This window comes from Cervus elaphus, chromosome 17 (genome assembly GCF_910594005.1).
Source record: "Cervus elaphus chromosome 17, mCerEla1.1, whole genome shotgun sequence".
NCBI classification, from domain to species: domain Eukaryota; kingdom Metazoa; phylum Chordata; class Mammalia; order Artiodactyla; family Cervidae; genus Cervus; species Cervus elaphus.
The window spans coordinates 58,803,297-58,825,232 of record NC_057831.1 but is presented as its reverse complement, the minus strand read 5'-3'; the positions used below and the strand labels follow the sequence as shown (position 1 = coordinate 58,825,232).

Sequence of the window (21,936 nt, the reverse complement as noted above, 5' to 3'; positions counted from 1 at the left end):
TTCCTGCAAGTCACGGGTTCCAGGTGAAGAGCTTCAGTGGTGGAGGTGCCTGGGTTCCGTACTTGCCGTCTCCAGGCTCTGGAGCACGGGCTCGGAGGTAGTGGCCCAAAGCCTTAGTCGCTGCACAGCATGTGGGGTCTTCCCAGGCCGGGGGTCGAGCCCGTGTCCCCGGCCTTGGCGGGCGGATTCCTATCCGCTGTACCCCCAGGGAATCTCTATATAGAGATTCTTACTGTAAAAGTTTTAAAAAATGTGCTACTTACCATGGTTGAAAGCATAACCAACACAGGATGAAACAGAACCCCTCAGTGTGAATTTCTGGATGATCCCTTAAGCCATCAGAGAAGGGGAAGAACAAAGAAACACTTCTTTAATTCAGGCTTTGGACATGGTGGGTTTTGGAAATAGCAGAGTTTCACCGTTCTGAAATTCATTAGCTAGCTATGAATTTGCCTCCTTTATATTATCTATCAGAAACTGACCCTTATATCAAAATTTCTCAAAAAAGTAGTAGTGGAAAAAGCTTTTGAGACTGATTTCTTGGCATCCCCCTGCCTTTCTCTTTTGATTTCTGAAAACCGCTTTGCTGTGTCCAGAGCTGTGCTGATTAGGTTGCATATTTACTCTGATACGTACACACATTGCCGTGTGGCATCACTGTCCAGTGTAATCCCAAAGAAAAACAGGGAGTGGGGGGATGGCGAGGTGGTTGATCTGGGATTGACTAAAATAAATTTATCTCAGCTTTTCAAAACACTGCGTGAGCACAATATAATTCACTTGGACAACTGTGGAATGAAACTCTTGTTTTAGCGGCCATTAGATATTTCATGGGAACTGACGGCACAGGAGAAGAATTTATGGTAAAGATGCTTTGGCAGTTGAGAGAATTTGAGGTAGCATTTACATCACCAACTGAAATACAGTTAATTTTTTCCCAAGGTGACCTTATAGCCTGACTTCTGTGACTGAGGGATTGATCTCTTGGCAAGTCTTTGTGAAATAACACCACAGAAAGGAAAGTTATGTGCGTACATCCGGCTTTGAATTTATTTTGTAAGCTTTCTTTACAGGGTGGGTATAATCTTGTTCTGTACAATTAACAAAAACTGTAGCTATACTTTGTCTTGAAGCACTTTCTCAATTTCCAAAAACAATGCCCACCACAGAAAGAGCCTTTCTTTCTTTGCATCCACATTTCTATTAATGTCATCATTGCATTTGACTCTTTTATGAGGCCCTTTTGGTCACATCAACAGTTCGTTCCAATCTATCTATCTTAACTTCTGGCTTCATCTGCAGAATTTGTGTGGTTAGTCTGATACACATGCATATAAATTGCCTGGGGTTCAGCTTTCTCAGTCTTGGGACTAAATATGCTGCAGTAGGCTGAGCTGATGGATGTAGCTTTTCAGCAATATTGATGTTTCTACCGTTGAGTATAAATCTTTGCATGCCTTGGTTTGCATTTTCATATTCATGTGCAGTTCTTGACCACTGGTTTTCAAACGGCTTCATCTCTCAAAGAAAGCTCTGTGTTGAGTAGAAAGACAAAGAAAATTGTTCTACCTCACCCACTGCTCTTCTGCCCACTCACAACAACAAAAATCGTGAGCACAAGTCTTTTGCCAAATGTGAGTAGTGACAGTTCACAAACTGATTACATTCTCATGGCTTATTGTGAAGTCAGCTTGTGATTTTGTACTTGGAGTGTGTTTTCTAGTGGGAGAAAATAAAGAATAGATGAGCCCATTGAAACTTTTAACCCATAACATTCCAGCATTTAACATTCCAGTTTTATTTGTAACTTAAAGCTTAACCTTCCCCCCATGTTTCCCTGTGGAAAAATGTCCTTAATTCTGCTTTAGTATCATAAGGAACATAAATGTTTCTTTCTTAACCTCAGTAGACGGTCACCTATCTCCACCTGTGTATTCTGGGGCAGTGGATCAGGCAGAGTTCTTAGACAGATGCAGTAGAGACTGGCTGAATGGTTTACACAGGAAAGTAATTTGTTGAGAAGATAGTGGGTAGTTTCTAGAACTGCTGGAAGTTGGGAACAGGATGGAGCAATTAGACACTACGCAGCCAGATTCATAGCCAAGGTCATATGCTATGATTAGTTCAATGCAGGCTGGACTCTTATCACAGATCCTGAACACAGGATCTTGCTAGTTTACACTGACCACACCCCTGGGACTAGACTTTTGCTACCAGATCTGTCGCCTTACCGACCTCGGGGCACTAGATGTTGCCCTCACCTATGGTAATTTACTCCTGCCTCTGGGTCCAGCTCTCAATGCAGGGCTGGCCAAAACCAGGTCCCATGCCTTAGCTGCAAGGGAGTCCAGGAAGGTCCAGCCATTTTTGTCTCTGTGTTGAAAGATGTGTCTTTTCAACACTCATATGATGAGAAATTTCCCGAATATAGGAAAAGAGTTCTGATGTTGAACATTCTCCCTTCTTCTTCCCTCTATAAGGACAAATCTTCACTGTAAGAAAGCACAGTTGGATCTCTGGTAGATGAGGAGCAGACAACATGTTTATCCATTTGCAGCTGTGGTTAATGATGCTATGATCACAAAGATGGAGGAGCCCCTCTTGTGCTGTGGTATCCAGGGACCTTTCACCACATGTTGACAATTTATGTGTAACTGATCTCTCATGGAGTTCTCCTTACTAGTTTAAGGTGAAATGCATTCAACTGAATTTTTTAACAATTTGATTAACTAGGAGTAGACTAAGATTATGTTTGTTTTTTTTAATTTATAGTATAAAGTGAAACTTCACCTTATCAATTTGTCTTTGATTAGGTGGTTTATATATTTTATTCATAACTTTATACCCTTTTAAAAATGTACTTTTTGTTTGCAGTAATATTGGGTTGGCCAAAAAGTTCATTTGGGTTTTCTGTAAAATCATATAGGAAAACCTGAACTAACTTTTTTATCAACCTAGTACATGTATATAGGTTACAAGTTCCTGCTCGCATACTTGCTCTATCATTTCCTGTTTCTCAGAAGCAACTGCTTTCAATTCAGTTAGCATTTCTTCTGATATTTACTTCCATGTAGCTAATATCTTTATATTGATATTTCTAGAATTTTTTTTTCCATTTTTAGACACTAAATATTGAGTTTCTACAAAGGAAGAGAAGGAGTTAGCTTTCCTTTATACTCCTTCCCTCAAATACCTGCTTCTCACTCTCTGAGATAGTTGTATCTCCGTAAATATTTTCTGTAGCCGAGCTATGCAGTGTAACGTGGCTTTGTTTTCTTTTCTGTCCAGCATGTTTAAAAAATCTTTGTGTGTTTTTTTTTTGGCTTTCCATTCTATTTCTGTGCTACTTATTCATCCCCAAATTCTCAAATAAGGTCAGACGCAACGGCTGGGCTCTCACTTCTGTGTGTGTGTGACGTTTTTCCGGGAGCCTTCTGTTTGCCTGCTCCCTTCTGGACTGTTTGCTCTTGAGGCCTTAGGCACAGCTGCTGACCTGGAACTTTCCTTTACTGCCACGTTGGGAATTCTTGATTGACCTGTTTACTGAAGAGCATCTCTTCTAGTTTCCTTTTTCTTTGACGGTGGGGGGCGGGGGGGGGGGGGGGGGGGGGCACTGCCCACTTGCTTCTGGAGAGAGAAGAGTGTATATGATGTAATTTTTTTGAGATCTGGCATGTGTGAAGATATCACTTAGCCTCTCCTCACATATGATTGATACAGAATTTAAAGTTGGAAATGATTTTCCCCGAGACTTTTGGAGTCCTTGCTTCATTTTCTTCCACTTCCAAATTTGCTCTTGAATTGTTGGATGCTTTTCTGAGTATGGTTATTTTATGTGACCTTTTTTTTTTTTTTATGTAGGGGGTAGCTTGTAGAATCTTTTACTTTTAATCCCCTAGTGTTTCATATAACGTGCCTTGGTGTGTAACTTTTTTCATCCATGATGATTGTTTTTGCAGGAGGTAGTGGATGGTAATTTTCTTACCACTGTTTTCTGTATTCTCTTTTCTGAAACTTACTTGTCAGACACGCTGGAACTTTTGTATTTTCCCTCCAACTTCCTTATTGTTTAAAAAAAAAATTCCTGACCTCTATCCTTCTCTTATTTTTTTTTTGTTGTTGTTCTACTCTTGGGGAGCACTTATCTCTATTATCTTCTGTCCCTTCTATGATCTTTAATTTCCGTGATCACAATATTAATTTCTAGCAGCTCTTTCTTGATCTCACAATATTTCTATTTTAAAGCATCTTATTCCTTTTTTCTTTATGGGTGCAAATATCTTTTTAATAATGGATAGGAAGTGTTTTCCATTTTCAGGAGCCCCCTTTCTCCCTGGTTTTGGTAACTGTAGATCTCTTTTCTTGGGCTGGTTAGAAATCCAGCAAATGAAGTTATTTCCATTCGGAGTGTATGCTTTTGCTCAGTCCTCTGTTTCAGAATGGCGCTCCACTCAGCCACTCCTCCCTGTGGCCCTGAGTCCCAGGCTTCTCGGCTCAGGATGGATCTGGAGGTTTACTCCTTAAATGTCCTACAAGCAGTTCTCCAGCTTTCACTGCTGCCTCCATGCTGCCTTCTCCATTCATGCCCCCGCTTTAGATGTAACTGTGCCTGGACTAGTACTTTTCTAGGGATCTGTGCCCCACATTCTACCTGTCAGTTCTACCAGTACACATTTAGTTTTGTCTGTCCCTCTCTGAAAATTCACTCATCATTAGCTCATCTGCTTTCCATTTTCCAAAAAATTTTCCCATCAATTTCCCCCTCTTCCATTCTCTTGTGAGTTTATCCCTGACTCTTATTTAGTGGAATCTGGAGGGAATGTAGTTAAGAACATAATTGTAATCCACCACTCAATCCTGAAAATCCCTAATCATTAACTTTTCAAGTTTGGTCTTCCTACCTAGAGTTTGCCAAATCCATTAAAAAAAAATGTTTTTTTAAAGAAAACTGTTGTTTACCTTCACTTGGTAGAATTAATACTTCTCTGTTTCAGATACCTCATGTTCTTTGTTGACAAATCAAGACTGAGAGCATGCAGAGCTTCTGAGAGGAAACATTTCTAGTCGAAGGTTCCTGTTTTCATCATCATCAGTAAAGAGTACCAGGCATCTGTTTTGTGCTAAAGCTTCCTAGAAGTGTTGCTGCCTCCGGAGCAACAAGCAGGAAGTACTTCTGCCCTTAAAACCAAAAATAGATGCTCTTTCTCATTATCATAGCTTAAAAGATCATCTTTTTTAATGAGATGGACGCATCCCTTGTGGTTTGCATAGATTTAATGATCAGATTATTTAATGCAGAGCTTGGAGAAAAATAGGTCTGGTGAGACAGATTATGGAAATTTTCCTGAAAGTTAAAGCAGCATCAACTTTGTTCTTTTTCTTTCCATAAATCTTTTTACCTCTTCTTTTCTCTTTTATTTTTCATTTACTATTTTTGATGGTACCTTAATTTATTAAAATTAATAAAATTTTAACATGTTGGTACATATACATAATTTTCACTATTTTAACTTCAAAAGATCATCACTAAGGAAGAAAAAAATTATTTGCAAGAAGATTTGGATGTGTCAGGATTTAAGTATACAGTATATAGTTTTTGTTTTTGTGTGTGTTTTTTTTTTTTTTATTTGCTTTTATTAGTTGGAGGCTAATTACTTTACAATATTGTAGTGGCTTTTGCCATACATTGACATGAATCAGCCATGGATTTACGTGTGTTCCCCATCCCAATCCCCCCTCCCAGTATATAGTCTTAAGTTGCTTTTGACAACTTATTGTATGTTAATGTGTTGGTAGTCAGAAGGAGAGAAGTGGCTTCTTTGCTGATTTTAGGAAGTTCTGTTTGTGTTTTGAAAAGTGGAGCAAGGGAAAATAAAGGGAAGAATAAGGGAAATAATGTATATGAAAGTGCCATGTAAATTGCTAAATAACATAAAGATGGTAGTTACTATTATTGCAGTGATATAACTTCCAGTGAGAAAGCAAAGATTTAATAAAGAAAAATGGGAAAGGGAGAAAAGAAATCACTTGAATTAAAAAAAAGTAAAGAAATAAAGTGGGGATATCATAATTCTGGGGAGCGGGCAGAATTTTTTTACAGTCTGGTTTTTTTAACCTGAAAGTGCAATAATACTTGTACTTTCTGGTTAAACAGTTATGTTGAAAACATTTTATTAACAGGGGCTTTCCTGTAGCTCCGAGGGTAAAGAATCTGACTGCAGTACAGGAGACCTGTGTTCAGTCCCTGGGTCAGGAAGATCCCCTGGAGAAGGAAATGGCAACCCACTCCAGTATTCTTGCCTGGAGAATCCCATGGACAGAGGAGCCCTGCGGGCTACAGTCCATGGGGTGGCAAAGAGTCGGACACAACGAAGCGACTAACACATGCGAAGAAAGGTTGTTGAAAACAATTTGGGAAGAGGATCTGATCATATGATGTGGTAAGAGTTGGATAGAAACCACCAGCAGTTGAGTTTCTCAGCTCTAAATAAAGATCTGTGTGTCATAGGGCATTAGCAACTGTGTTTCCATTTAATTAAGGTTTCATTCACATTTGCTTATATTGTTGTTTGTTGTTCTTCATACCTTTGCAAGATAGGCATCATTAACCCATTTTACAGATGGGTGTAGAAGGCTAATTGACTTGCCTGAAGCTACTTATCCAGTGGCAAAGCCCTCCCTTCTCCGGGTTTTGAGTTTATTTACACATTTCCACAGATACTTCACATCAGAGCAGTTGATTTAGTTGTGTTCCTGGATATTCAACTTACTACATGTCTCTAAAGGAAGTCCTTGTTAAATAACCGTGTATGTGTGTGTGTGCGCGCGCGCGTGTTAGTCACTAAGTCGTGTCCAACTCTGCGACCTTATGGACTGTAGCCCACCAGGCTCCTCTGTCCATGGAATTCTCCAGGCAAGAATACTGAAGTGGGTTGCCATTCCCTTCTCCAAGGGATCTACCCAACTCAGGGATTGAACCCAAGTCTTCTGCATTGGAGGCAGATTCTTTACCCCTGGTCCACCTGAGAAGCGTCATAACAACTGTAGGAGGTAAATATTACTATTATTTCCACTTATGAATAAGGAAATTGAGGCATGGTCACTTACTATTAACACCCCAGGGCACATTTTGAGTTTGGATGTGTTTCTACTAAAGGACTTCCTGTGAGTCTTAAGGAATTAGGAGTTGAATTCTATAAGAACCAAGGAATAAACAAAAAAGACATCTTGGCTGCCCTAGTATGGGTTCAGAATGTGAACTGTGTCCTTCAAAGCTTATCTGGAACTTGGTATTTTAAGTTTTAGTTCTCTTAGGCTTTTTAATTTTATTTGGTTTCCAGACTCATAGCTGACTTGAGGAAGGGAAAGATTGATACTTGAACAGTAATGAAACTCACCTCCTGATAGCCAGGGAGAGGAGATAACCAAACTTGGCAGGCAAAACCTCTCCCCAAAATGTAACATGCACGACCCTTGAGTGGAGGAGCAGACATCCCTCTTGCCCCGGCCGCTCTGGGTGGGGTCAGTGGGTTACCAGCAGCACCCACATAGAGCCAGCCTTTCACCCTGCCCCTCTGTCCCGTCCATCATCTTCCACTCAGCCTGACTCCACTTAGCCCGAGACCTGGATCTGTGGCTCAGATTTCACCTTTGTTCTCCTTTTTCTTGGTGTTTGAATTTCAGCAGCCTCTTCCTTTTGGTTCCCAGAGTGTCCTGTTGCTTTGGTAGGAACTCCCCATCCAGCTCATGCTGGTAGAGACTGAAGATCTTGTTAGTATCCACCGGGCCCCCGTCTTTTCCTCAGCCAGTGTTTCTCGTGTTCTAATAGAGCAAGATAATTGATAGTCATATTGATGATTCTGTGCCACCAGAGACTAATCGTTTTCTGGACTCTCTGAGAAGGCATTATCTTTTAGGAGGAAAAAAAAATCCAATATGATTGAAATGAAACCCATTTTATTACTTAAATGGGTCGTCTTTTAGCTATTATGAAAATCTTCATCATTATCATGTCTTACTCCTTGAGGTTTCTAAAAAGCAGAAGTTATACAGTATTATAATGCAGGGTGGTACCAGAGAATTATGAGTTATAGAATTTAGCATAATCAACTTTCTAGTAGCTTGAACCCTCTTTCATAGCAAAGAAGATGTTACATTGAACAAAGCCCTTTAGGAAAATATTTCGCTTACAAATTTGTCTTTTAGGGCAGTAGCAGCAAGTACTTAAGTAGAGTGGTTATGTTATCATAAAATAGTTAGAAAGGGAGATAGCAGAACAAGTGGTTGTTGACGTGGAATGTTTATTTCGGAGAGAATTCTTGGCATTTTTGCCACATGTCAGCATAATAAGAATTTGGGGGAGAGAAGGGAAGCGTTAATGTATTTGTTGAGGATTAATGTCCCTGTAGAGAGCATCTGTGTTAGTGAATATATTATGGATTGTATCATAAATGTAGTGATTAGAAAGTTGCACCCTAAACACTTCGTGTACTGGCATAAGTATTCCTTTCCTCTCCTTGGTGGCTTGCATTCAAGTGAATAGTGTATTGTTCATCCTGGTCTCCTGGATTCCTTTTTTCTGGTTTTGAATAATCAGTTAACTTTTGGCTGTGCAGGTTTTGCTCTCGTTGCCGCGAGCAGGGGCTGCCCCCTCGTTGCGGTGCTCTGCTTTCTCACTGCGGTGACTTCTTGTTGCAGGCTCTGGGGTACTCAGACTTCAGGAGTTGCAGCGCAAGGGCTCAGTAATTGTGGCTTGTGGGCTCCTGAGCACAGGCTCATTCGTTGGGGTCATGGGTTTAGGTGCTCCACAGCAGGTGGGATCTTCCCGGAACAGGGATCGAACCCGTGTCTCCTGCATTGGCAGGTAGATTCTTCACCACTGAGCCACCAGGGAAGCCCTGGTCTCCTAGATCCTTAATCAAGAATAGAAAAACGGATGGCAGTGTTCTAGATCTGTTTCCTTCTCGATATATTGCTGTTCAGATGGGCGGAGACAGAGTCAGTGTTTCAGGACCGAGTGACCGAGTGATTTTTTAACAGTTCAGAAGCGTGGCACAGAGTGCGTTCTAACAGACAAAACAACCACCTACAGTTCCTTACTTTTGGGGACTAAGTCCTTAAAGTTGTCTCCAGACAATACCACAGTGTGCTTCTTGTCGTGTGTGAAATGTGTTCACTGTGATCGGCGATGCCTCAGAGCTGATGTGCTGTAAAAGAAGTGAGATGATGAATAATACAAATACATGTCGGGATCAGAATTTTCCAGGAAGCGAGACTTGATTATCTCATTAGGGTCTGTTGCCCCAGTGGGCTGAGCTGAGCGGGTGGCCGTGTGGATGAGCAATAGCAGGAGAGGCACCCTGCTGTTGAGAGTAATGATGTTCTGTCCTCGGTGAAGGATAACAAAGAAGGCGGAGGGATGTAAAGTGGGCAGTTTCTATTTCTTTGTATGCACAAAATGTTCGCACCTACTTATTTTCCCTTTTAAGAGGCATATTGTTTTTCATGATTTCTGAACTGTCTTACTTACACAATATTTATGAGTTCCTAAAGAGTTTCTTCTGTGAAGAGCAAAGTCGGTGCAATTAAAAGCGATTTGCAGCTTGACTCTGACATCAGGGTGGGAAAGGAAGGAATAGAAAGAGTAATTCTGTCCTCACCATTTAATTGGCCTCTTTATCTCCGGGTTGTGAGAACTCTTCACTTATGTATTGGTTTATCGATTGATTCCATATTTATGGACTGTTTGCTGTATCCCCTGTGCCCCAGGGATGCGGAGATGGGTGGCACAGTCCGTAGGCATCGATGGCTCTGGAACCTTCTCTGTCCTGGCTGACTTTAAGGATTAATCATGTGTTTATCTACAATTCTGAAATTCTGTCATCCTCCAACGATGGCTGGTAGATATGGTCATGTAACCAAAACAGGCTAGTTCTGGAGCAGCCTTGGAGTTTGTGAGATCACAAAGGTTGCTCGGAGAACAGAAAAGCTGCTTTAGACTTTCTAATAATAAACCTGCTACGCTTGGCATTGTTGGAGCTCTTTTCAAGAGCCGAGTTACTCCACCCACTTCTAGGCTCGCCAGAAGCTGAGGTGGAAGCGTGGGCAGGAGCCTGGAGCAGGGTGACATCTTCAGGGACATTTCAGTGGGGAGTCACGGGCAGGTGCCAGCTCCAGTCTCCCCCTCTTGCCTTTTCTTTGAGGTGCCTGACTTCACTCTCGTTAGATTGGTCATGTTAGAAGGTGTCCGAATGGAAGCATCTTAAGAAGCCTGTAGGGCAGTGGGTCGTGGTTTCACTTAATGAAACTATGTGTAAATCTTTGGAAAGGTTGGCCCTGAGATCAAAAATCATTTTAAGAAGGGCGTTCGTCTGAATCTTCTGCCCCTGTGCTGTTTCTTTCAGCACTAGTATGTTCTGCTGTGGATGTGCTGATCTTGCAAACGCCCCTTCCTGTCTTGATTCGTACTGGCTGTGTTTATTTACCTGAAAACAGGGTTAGGCTACTTTAATTTTAGAGGATAGCCCAATACCAAGATTTTCAAGATCTGTGGCATCAAACCATTTGTGTGTCAGCTTATCCTTAGCAAAGAGCCTTGGCAACTATTTTGTCTACAGTGTTGATGTCATTTGGTCCATTGCCTCTAATATCCCACCAATGCTGTTACCGTCAAACTTACTATAGCCAGCTTTGTTTTATTCCTTTAGTTGTAACATTCTCTAATGTCAGAGGGTTGTGGATTCCTTCACTGTCTGGCTGACCCCTTACCCACCTCCTCTGGGTCACTAGCCTGTTCTTACCGCTCCCTCGTGAACTCTCACCCTTTCTCTCTCTACTGATCCCTTCAGCTAATCCGTGGACTCCCATTAGCACCAGTCTCTTCCAGCAACTGTTCACTCTCCTTTCTCTTCTCTTACTTGCTCTGTTATCTCTGCCTCCACCACCTTAGTGAAACCACCTTCAATCGAGGTGGCCCGTGACTGCTGAAGTGTCAAATCCAAAGCTGTATTTTTCATTTATCTTTAATTATCTCATTGTCTTCCATGGTACCTCTCTGACTTTCTTCTTTGGTCTTTTTCCTCTCCCCATTCTATCATTGTGTTCTCTGGCCTTCTGCTTTTAGCACTAATCCTCCAGTCATCTCTCTCTACCCGTATTCCTTCAGTGATCTCACCCGCAAATCTAATTTCTGCTACTGCCTATGTAATAACCACTTTTATGTTTTGCTCAGGTTTCTTTGCCAACCCTCACACTCAAAAACATCTGGAAGTCCTCACCCGGATCTTCTACATCTCAATTTCTAATGCACAAACTAAGCCCATTGTCTTCCTTATTAAACTTGTCCATTCACTAGTATTCTCTACCTCTATCATCACTATCATCCACCCTCCTGGAGTCAAGTACCACGTTGTTCTGCTTTTAGTGTCTGGATGGTTCAAGTCCTAACCCTTCTCCCCTTTTTCCTTCCCCGCCTACCTCCGTGCCCTAATTTTGCCCGTTCCTCTCCTACCTGACACCCAGACTGGCCCACTGGTCTCCTTGCCTCTGCTCTGCCCTCTGTGAATCCACCCAGTGATGTGTCTGAGGCTCAGATCTGAGCCGTTTGTGGCTCTCTGTAGCCGGTTCAGAGGTTTAGAATGTGTGTACAAGGTTGCGGTCTGGCCCCAGCTTCTTTCCTGGCTTCACCCGGGAGAGTCTAGCAACGCTGAATTACACTGCGCAGTCTCTTCCTTCTGCCTTTTCCGTTGTCCGCTCTCCCACTCCCAGCCTGGCCAAGTCCTGCTCAGCCCGAGGACATGCTAGGCATCCCTTGTATTTGGAAGTCTTCCCTGCTTCTCTGGAAGCAGGGCTTCCATTTCCGGGCTGCTTGCCATGAATCCGAGTCACTGTGTGCATCCCATTGCCCTTTGGGGATCATTTCTGTGTGTTTCTCGGTCCCAATAGACTTTGCTTTCCTTAAAGACAGAAACAGTGTCTTATCTCTGTAGCTCTCAAGCCTAGCACAGTGCTTCGCATATAGGAGGCGTCCAGCGAATGATTTTTAAGTGAAAAATTGATAAGGACAGTGAATCAATTTGTCTACAAAACTGGGCACAAGTAATCCATGCAGAGTAGTACCTTTACAAGGGGGCACAAGTGGGGCTTCCGGGGTGCTGATAATGTTCTGGGTTTTGATCGGGTGTGTTCAGTTTAGGAGAATTCATTGAGCTGTCCATGTGTGGTATGTGTCATTTTCTGTATGTTTTACTTCAATGAAAAGTTTAAAAAAAATTAGATATTTTTGTTGCTTAATACAGAAAATCTCATGTCTCCTTTCAAGCTTTTCAAGTTTTTATAGGTATGAGTTTAGATGTGACAGCAAAGAGCCAGGCTAGTGCTATTCCTTGATGTGAAGAATCCTGAGATGAGAAAGCATCAGCGTGGGTGGGGTCGTCTGGTCTTCTCAAGAGGGCCAGTGAGGGCCAGCACTGATGGACAGACTTGTGGTCACCTGTGCTTCTGTTACACTCAATAGAGGGACCACATGCTAATTATCAGCATGCTCTGGGCCTTCCGGCAGTGGCAGGGAGACTTCATCTTGGATGTGACCATGAATAATTCATCAACCTGGTTATCTGGAAATTTGTGGTCATCATTAGCATTTTAATGAAAAAAAAATGCAATCATTATCCTAAATCTGTTTTTTTTTATTTCTGCTTTTTTTTCTTCTTTTTGTCTCCCTCCCGTAACAGCTTAACCATCTCAGTCTTTCCTGAGTACTTGGAAACTGCCGGGGTCCCTGACAATGTGCTGACTGGTCGTCGCTATGGGCAGACGGTACCCAGAGGCTCACTGTCATCCAGGCAGCTCATGTACGTATGGGATTTGTCTCTCTCTTTTTTCCCCCCTTTAATTTTCCCTGTCGAATATGGCAGGGTACTGAACTGCTGTTGAAGGTTAATAAGATATACATGAGAGTATTCAGAAATGCAGGAGAATGGATTGCTCTAGGGTAAGTTTTTAATATTGAATGATGGGAAATGTTATCTAAATTAGGGTTTTTATAAATCAGTGGCCCTATAAGACAGACTAGAAGTGTGTATCAGCAGTCTCTCTTTTCTGTTTCAGTATATCCACTTACACATAGTTTTTTTTTTTTGCTTGTTTGTTGAAGCTTTCCTTTTTAATGCAATATACAACATTTGAAACAATAGCAATGCCATAAATTATAAACACTTCCCAGTGACTTAAAAAATAGCTTTGAAATAAAAAAATTCATGGACCCAGAAGAGGTCCTCAGGGTATGTCATGGTTGAATACATGTTGGCGAGAGTCCCCAACTCTAATATCTTACCATTCTCCACAGGAGGAAAGTGTTGATTCCCCCAGTGATGACTTACTGTGTCTCACAACAGTTCCTTTTTCCAGTATTAGTCTTTTGGGAATGTCCACAAACGCAGCCTTTTCCTGTTTGATCCCACTCTGATTAACTTAGGAGAAAAATGGTCATTGTACATTTAATGATCTCTTATTTCTATAAAGTATAGTCTGTCTCAGACTTATTTGTTTCCCCCCCTTTAGTCTCTAAACCTTAGGCCAGCTCTTTAGGTATTTACTTATTTACTTATTTATTTATTTGCATCCCTTTGGACCTCTGGAATTTTGGCTTCAAATCAGGGATGTGTGTTGGGTCATTCCTCGGAATACTTGTGCTCCCCATCCTTCCGTAGTTATGTTTATTCATAGTCACCCTTAAGCCCCATTTCCTTGCACATTTCTCTGCCCTTTTTTTTTTTTTTGCCTTCATAGAAAAGTTAGAACCACCCTCAACCCTTCCCCCAGACAGTTGCTTCTAAAATAAGCCAGGTCATCAGAAGAAGCAGTGGAAGGGAGAGCTGACAGCCTCAGACCAAGCTCGCCAGCGGTAGAGCCCCTGGGTGGGAGCCATGGCCTTTGCACCTCCACTTTCGTATCCTTCAAGGGCATCCCTGTACTACCCTAAAATCAGCGATTTTCACAGTGAACATAATCAGAGAAAGCTTGCCCTTGTGATACTCTGAAACGGAGATTGGCAAAGGGTGGCCCGTGAGTTCAGATCCAGCCCATTCCTGTTTTTGTAGGGGCTGACAGAGATTTTCATGTTTTTGAACGGCTACCTGCCTAAGCTGTGGTTTTTGCCTCTTGGCGCTCAGAGCCTGAAATGTCTACAGTTTGACCTGTTAAGAAGAAATTTTGCCTATCTCTGCTATAGAAATACTTTGAAGGCATGTACTACGATTGAACCATATGAACTTGCTAATATCCAACTGTTTTTGACCTACAAAATTGCTGATTGCTTATGTGGTGGTTTAGTCGCCACATGATGTCTGACTCTGTGGCCCCATGGACTATAGCCCGCCACGCTCCTCTGGCCGTGGAATTCTCCAGGTAGGAATACTGAAGTAGGTAACCATTCCGTTCTCCAGAGGATCTTCCCCAGCCAGGGACTGAACCTGAGTCTCCTGCATTGCAGGCGGACTCTTTACCAACTGAGCCACCAGGGAAGCCCATGATTGCTTATGGTTCAGTCTAAGCTATTTCGAGGAAATTCTTCCTTTAACATGGTTAAAATTTTAAAATTTGGGTTCTTGGAGCAGAAGGAGTGAGTTACCTTGGAAAATTCACAGGTGTTGGCCTGCTCGTCTGGGCCAAGCCCAGGAGGGTGTGATCAAGGCCTCGAGGGCCGTCAGTGTGCCGGGCCCCGCACTGCTCACCCGCCCTGGCTGTCCTGCCCTTCCTTCTCTCCCGCTCACGGGGTGGACATTTCCTCCCTTTCTTAAGAAATGGCCGTAAGCTTCCACAGTACTAGGCACATACGATCATTTCTGCTGGCCTTCTCTCCTTGACTTCCTCTGTTCTCAGTGATGAAAGAGGTGGCTTTTGTTTGTTCTCCTGTTCTGTGCCACTCTCTGTGTCCTGAATTTACTAGAGATTCTCCACTTCAAGTGGGATATGCTCTGGAAAGTTCGTATTATCATCCTCAAAACTGAGGCTTGAAGCCACAAAGTAACTTGACCGTGTAGAGTTGCAGTGTGAGCCTCGATTTACTGCCTTCTGCTTGTGTCCTCTCCTCCCGCCAGACTTGCTGGTGACCCGGTCATCACTGGGGTGATCACTTGTTTAGATATTGTCCACTTCTCTGTTCCCCACGCCATATCTTTTAGTAATCTGGTCTTAGAAACCTAGAAGATTCAGTCTCAAATCTCCTTTTTTTATCCATTATTTGAACCCAGTTACTACAGGTAATCTGAAGGCCCTCAGAGAGAACTTCATAGAGAGAGAGTATAATAATATAGTAACAGTGCTTTAAAGATCATGCAAGTAATATATGTTTACTATAGAAAAATTTAATTTAATTTTTATTTTATATTGGGAGACAGTTGCTCTTCAGTGTTGTGTTAGATTCTGGTGTACAGCAGAGGGAACCAGTTATGCATATACGCAGAAATCCATCCTTTCTCAGATTGGTCTCCCGTGTCGGTAATCACAGAACACTGCACAGAGTTCCCTGCGCTCTGCAGTATTATCTAGTTTACATACAGTAGTGTGTTTGCATTGATTATTTTATATATAGTAGTGTGCATGTGTTAATCCCAAATTCCTAACTTATCCCTCCCCGCGTCTTTCCCCTCTGGTAACTAGAAGTTTGTTTTCTAAGTCTCTGAGTCTGTTATTGTTTTGTAAATAAGTTCATTGGTGCCAGATTTTTAGATTCCACATATAAGTGATATATGATGTTGGTCTTTGTCGTCTAACTTCACTTAGCATGATAGGTTCATCCCTGTTGTTGCAAATGGCCTTATTTCATTCTTTTTTTTATAGCTGAGTAATGCATGGGTGCTTAGTTGTGTCCAAATCTTTGTGACCCCGTGAAGTGCAGCCCACCAGACTCCTCTGTCCATGGAAGTCTCCAGGCAAGAATACTGGAGTGGGTTGCCATTTCCTTCTCCAGGGGATCTTCCCAACCCAGGGATCGAACCCCCACCTCTTGCAACTCCTGTGTTGGTAGGCAGATTCTTTACCATTTCGCCACCTGGGAAGCTCATGGCTGAGTAATATTCCATTGTGTATATACATCATGTCTTCTTTAGCCATTCCTGTGTTGATGGACATTTAGGTTGCTTCCATGTCTTGGCTATTGTAAATAGTTGTGCAGTGAACTTTGGGGTGCATGTATCTTGTAGAATTAGGGTGTTCTCTAGACATATGCCCTGAAGTGGGATTGCTGGATCATATAGTAACTCAAGTAGCCTTTAAGTCTTCAAAGCTTCAGCTTTCTCCACTGACTCTGATTTCCATTTTCAGTTCTGGCCAATGATTTATTTCTCATGATTTTGACTTGTTTTCTTTGTATTTAAAAAGTTGTTAGATCTTATTCAGTTTTTTCATGTATTTGAAACAGGCAGTCTTTTTATCATCTTTGCTTACTGTATTGACTAGAAACTTTACCGCTGCAGTCTGATTAAAGGATTTTTAAGCCTTTTGAATCATCTGATTATAATCCCTGATTTCCGTAGAACTTTAAATAGAAATAGGTGATAAATAAATATTCCTTCAGTGGATGGGTGTTCTGTGGACCCTTTTACTGAGTTGCCTTGCATCTGGGTAACCACACTTGGGTAGTTTAGTGAACTGCAGTCTCAATGACGGACACCTCATTCTTCGTGGAATACCACCTTCCGTGCACAACTCGAAATCAGTAGGTTAGGCTCTAGGTTGTCAGATGTTATGTGAACCGAAGCTGTGAAATTGTTTTATGAGGCCTGTCTCCTAACAGTATTTTTAGGTTATTTATAAATACAGAAACATATTTCATGTCCTAGTAAGTAAGGGTCTATCTTGACTTTACGAGTAATAAAGAAAGGTTGCTTCTATATATTTATCTTTCTCTGAAGAAGAATCATCCAAAGTTCAGTCGTCCAAGTTAAAATCCCTTCTCTAAATTTTTTTCTTTTTAAAAAAATCCTTCTCTCATCTGTTTCTTCTGAGCTAGAGATTTGAGGTCTTGTTTTGTTGTCATTAAAAAAAAAAAAAGTTCTCCTTTTACGAGGATGCTGTGGATCTAGTGCTTTCCTCTGCAGGAACAGGGAGAAGGGAGCGAAGTAGCCTCACGTCAGGTCTTCAGTGTTAGGAGTCAGCATCCTGGAAGGCAGCCCGCCTGGTGTCTCTGCCAGCTGCAGAAGGAGACCCTGAAAAACACAGCAGGATAGTTCTTGGAGAGCTGAGTATGCGTCCCTTTTCTATTTCCAAACACTGGCTTTGTTGCTGCAAGGGAACCTGTTGGTAGAGTGTAGTGAGTACCTGCATTTCTAGGATAACTGTAGGGGTTCTGAGCAGCCTTTTCCTCACACCCCATGTGAAGAGGATTGGGTTGGTGGGGATGGATAGCCTTCTGGATACATGGGTAGGCTTTGACTCAGGGAGAGATAAGAAGGGTGTGTTATCCTTGGGGAGGTGGCCACAGCACTTTCTGCCAGGGGAGTGACTGGGTGAAAATGTCCCAGCCAGACTGGGGCTTCCCTGGTAGCTCAGACGGTAAAGCTAGTCTGCCTACAATGTGGGAGACCCGGGTTCGATCCCTGGGTCGGGAAGATCCCCTGGAGAAGGAAATGGCAACCCACTCCAGTATTCTTGCCTGGAAAATCCCATGGGCTGAGTATCCTTGTAGGCTACAGTCCAAGGGGTCGCAAAGAGTCAGACACGACTGAGCGACTTCACTTTCTTTCACTTTCTGGGAGCCTCTGGAAAGGAAAGAACAGAAGTGAGCAACTTTATGGGGCAATTTTGAAGCCAAAGCAAATAGAATTGTTTTTCCAGGTTTCTTGGACATTGGCTCGTTGATGCAAATTTGGAATTGTTCTTTGGGGAAGTGTACTTGGGTGAACTGAATGAAGGTCATGAAAACCAGCGTGGAATGAAACCCATAGAATTCTGAAAGGAATGACTTGGTATATATCAGACTCACGAGATAGGTCCGTTTGTTGTTAGCATCTGTACCTTCTAGACCTTCCTTGTATGAGAATGTGGATGGATGGATGGATGGATAGATATAGAGTATATAGAAATAGAAACTAGCAAGCTATTTGAAGAGTCTGTTAAGAATGTTTTGTTAAAGCTATATTTAGACTTTTTAGTCATTTTCTCTCTCTCAGTTTTATGGAAAATACTTAAATCCATGGGCTTACTCTTGATTTCTCCTTTGAATTCTTTCTTGGGACTGTCCAATTATGGGAAAGTTGATTCCTATCTCTTAGGGTTCAAGAACATTCCTCAAAAAGCTTAAGTTATATATTGCTCATTTGGAATTTGATACCAATAAATCCACCATGACTTGGCTAAATCATGCATACCTGCTACCATCTTATCCTTGTGACTGGGGCCTGGTTAGGGGTGAAAAGGATTTCCTGATCATCAGGAGATAGAAGATTTTTTTTTTAAGTCACTCTTTCTCACACTGAAGGGTCCAATTTAAGCAAAACTTTAGTCACTCATTTGTGTCCGACTCTTTGCAGCCCCATGGACTGTAGCGCCCTAGGTTCCTCTGTCCATGGGGTTCTTCATGCAAGAATACTGGAGTGGGTAGCCATTTACTTCTCCAGAAAATCTTCCCGACCCAAGGATGGAACTTGGGTCTCCCTCATTGCCGGCAGATTCTGAGTCACCAGACTAGACTTCTGTTTGTTTTCCTGGTTGAGTGACAGAGTGGAGTTAAGGCTGGCCAGGTGATCGGAGCCAGTCCACAGATGCATGATGCTACACTCGTAACGCTGTGCTGGCTTTTCTGGAGGGTTGAGAAGAGTTACATGTGGTCCTTAAACAGTTGATGTTTTCATAGGTAGACGTGACTAAAGGTAGTAACTACACTGCTGCTGCTGCTAAGTCGCGTCAGTCGTGTCTGACCCTGTGCAACCCCATAGACGGCAGCCCACCAGGCTCCCCCGTCCCTGGGATTCTCCAGGCAGGAACACTGGAGTGGGTTGCCATTTCCTTCTCCAATGCATGAAAGTGAAAAGTGAAAGTGAAGTCGCCCAGTCGTGTCCGACTCTTAGTGACCCCGTGGACTGCAGCCCACCAGGCTCCTTCATCCATGGGATTTTCAAGGCAAGGTACTGGAGTGGGGTGCCATTGCCTTCTCCAAGTAACCATATTAGGTAGACTCAAATTGTGTGATGTAGCAGTTTAGAGGAGAGGAAGGCTAGTAGAGATATGTGTAATCAGTGAAGTTCAAGATCTAAAAATCAAATGTAGAGAACATCTTTCTCCAGTCAGACACAGAGGTTTGGGAATAGGTCTGATTCCGATCGTGTAGATGGCAGAGCAGCTGTTGCATTGCAGGTGCCATGGGTGGGTGTGAAGGGCACATGAAATGGGGTATCAGGGAAGGAGCTCACGGAGAGCGGGCTCACACCGCGCGGGTCCACTGGAGCGCGTAGCCTGGTGAGAACAAAGCATGTTCATGATAACGCCTACGTTTGTTACTGTTAATGACTAACACGTACATAGCCAGACACTGTTCTGAGCGCGTCAGGTGTGTTCTTGGAATCCTCCAACAAGTGTGTGTCACGCAGATGGCTCTCTTATCACTCCGTCACAGACAAGGGCGCTGAGGCACAGACGAGATGAGCAGCTTTTTAAGGGCACATAGTAAGTGGTGTGGGTGGGGTTTGAGCCCCAGAGTCAGGCTCCTGGGTGTGTGCTCTTACCCGCTGTGCTGCCTGCTCTGGTCAGTGTGAGAAGAGTAGGAAACGGTCACAAGCGAGAGATGTCGTTGGTGAGAGAGAGAAGTCCAGGGTCCAGATTGCCGAGGAGCAGGTTCTGAGGACGCAGTGTCTGTCTGGTGGCCACATGGACGTGTTGGGCTTCCCAGGTGGCTCAGCGGTGAAGAAGGAGATGGGTTCGATCCCTGGGTCAGGAAGATCCCCTGGAGAAGGGAATGCAAACCCACTCCAGTATTGCCTGGAAGTCCCATGAACAGAGGAGCCTGGTGGGCTACAGTCCGTGGGGTCACAAAGGGTCGGACATGACTGAGCGACCAGACCACCACCTGAAGTGTTAGCGATGCAGACGGGAGTTAGAGGTCACCCGCATCGGCCCGTCCTGGAAGCAGGGGCAGAGGCAACGGTCTGGAGCACTTGCTGGATGCTGGGCTCTGGGGCTACAGCCCTGAATAAGGTGGGTGAGGTCAGCGCTCCCTGGGAACTTCCATTCATTCTGGTGATGGAGGCAGAGAGTGGTGAAGCTCCCTGACAGGAAACATAGTTATGGACTGTAGAATGTGCTGTGGAGGCGTCAGTAGCGTGATGGAGTGTTAGTGAGCAGGGCCCACGTGACACAAAGTGACATAGGAAAAGCCGTCCCTGGAGAAGTGGCATTTGATCTGTGATCTGAAGGAGGGGATGAGCCACGTGGATAATGGAAAAGCCTGGTGCAGGCTGTGGGAGCATGCACAGTTCACGGGGCGCAAAGGGAGCCTGGGTGGGCCTGGCACAGGGGCGTGGTGGGGCTTGGAGGGTATGAGGATGGGGAAGGAGGCGGGGCTAAAGCAGACTCCAGGGCCTTGGTGAGGGGTTTAGATCATTTCCTCAGAGCAGTGGGAACCCAGTGAACATTAAATTGATGGGTGGCCTGGTCCCATGGGAGATCCAGGGCGGCAAATAGATGCACATGTTTGAGCAGGCAGGGGAAGCAGGGAGGCTGAGAGCAGAGGGGAAGTAAGGTGGGGAAAGAACATTTAGAATGCTTTCCCCCCATCTGGTACTTTGAATGTTTGAGCTGCAGCTAATATGGCCTTTCTGGCTCGGGGAAGATGAACCCCACCTGAGATAAAGCTTTTGAGTGTTTGGGTTGTGATCAGGCTTCACGGCAGCAAGACTTGATGGCTACATTCCAGCCTTTTCACTGCCGATTTATACCTGTTTACATATAGGGAGAAATTCCAGAGCATACGAACCTAAAGATGAGACAGTTTTTGTTTGTTTGCTTTTATATAGGCCTTGAATTTATAATTTTCAAATTTACTTTATATGTAGTAGATGCTTTTGGGGTGGAGAGCAGAAGACACTTTGGAAATATTGTAATTCATTATCCTCTCTAGTCCATGAATGACTTTTATTTCTGGGATGGAGACTCAAAATGGAGATGCAGTGAACTGCTCACTCACTCAGTACCTGTCTCCTGCTCCACTTTCACTGTCAGAACCTGGGTTTAATTCAGGGTGGTGTGGTGATCAGCCTCAGATACGTGTCAGTTCCGACCCCTGACTTCTGAGCGTTCCTTGTAGCCAGTGTGTCCGTGTGACGTAGTCCTGGTCAATGGGACCTGAGAGTTATTCCACTGGGATGGGGATGGGATTGTTGGGAGAGACTGATTGTCCTGATAAAACCTGACGGATGAGCCTGTCCGTGCCAGCCCTTGCTTTCCTCTGCTTTCTGCCTCAAGTGCTGGGAAGTCGTGTGAGTGCCCAGCAGCTGTTAGGTCGCCACGAGGCAACAAGCGGAAAGGAAAAGCCAAGAGCCTCAGATACCGGCCCTGACACCGTGCTGGTCGGACCAACCCTAGCAGCCCTGAGCCTTCCGCCACTTCCAGCTTGTTGAACCCAGTGTTTGTTAGGTTGCTGGTACTTGAAAGTGAACTCAGTGCTGACCGAAGCAGATTTGAAGATGCGGTGTTCTAAGCTGTGTCCCATGCGCTGTGACAGCTGGTAGCGCCCCTTGATACGACCTTTAGCCTACGGGAAAGCAGTTTCTGAGAAGGACATTTTAACTTCTGTTGAAAGTTTGAAAGTGATGAGTTGTGGCCTTCGAAATGTAATTTTCAAAATGAATGAACTTGTCTGTGTGAACCTGCTGTAGCGAGTATCACGGAGCCATACTTCATGGCCAGTATCTCCCTTATGGTCTTTTTTATGATCCCCTTAGT

The 21,936-nt window shown here is 43.5% G+C and overlaps 1 protein-coding gene across 15 annotated transcripts in view; it reads left to right on the top strand.

Moving 5' to 3' along the window:
- Positions 1-21,936, top strand: part of APBB2 (amyloid beta precursor protein binding family B member 2) — a 362,842-nt gene that overhangs the window by 124,412 nt on the left and 216,494 nt on the right. For 14 of the 15 annotated variants that reach the window (XM_043871222.1, XM_043871214.1, XM_043871219.1 and 11 more), the window contains one exon: positions 12,732-12,851. The exons of the other annotated variant lie outside the window; for it this stretch is intronic. The gene's annotated coding sequence lies outside the window, so the exon portion shown is untranslated. The remainder of the gene's footprint in view (positions 1-12,731; positions 12,852-21,936) is intronic. 15 annotated transcript variants of the gene reach the window in all.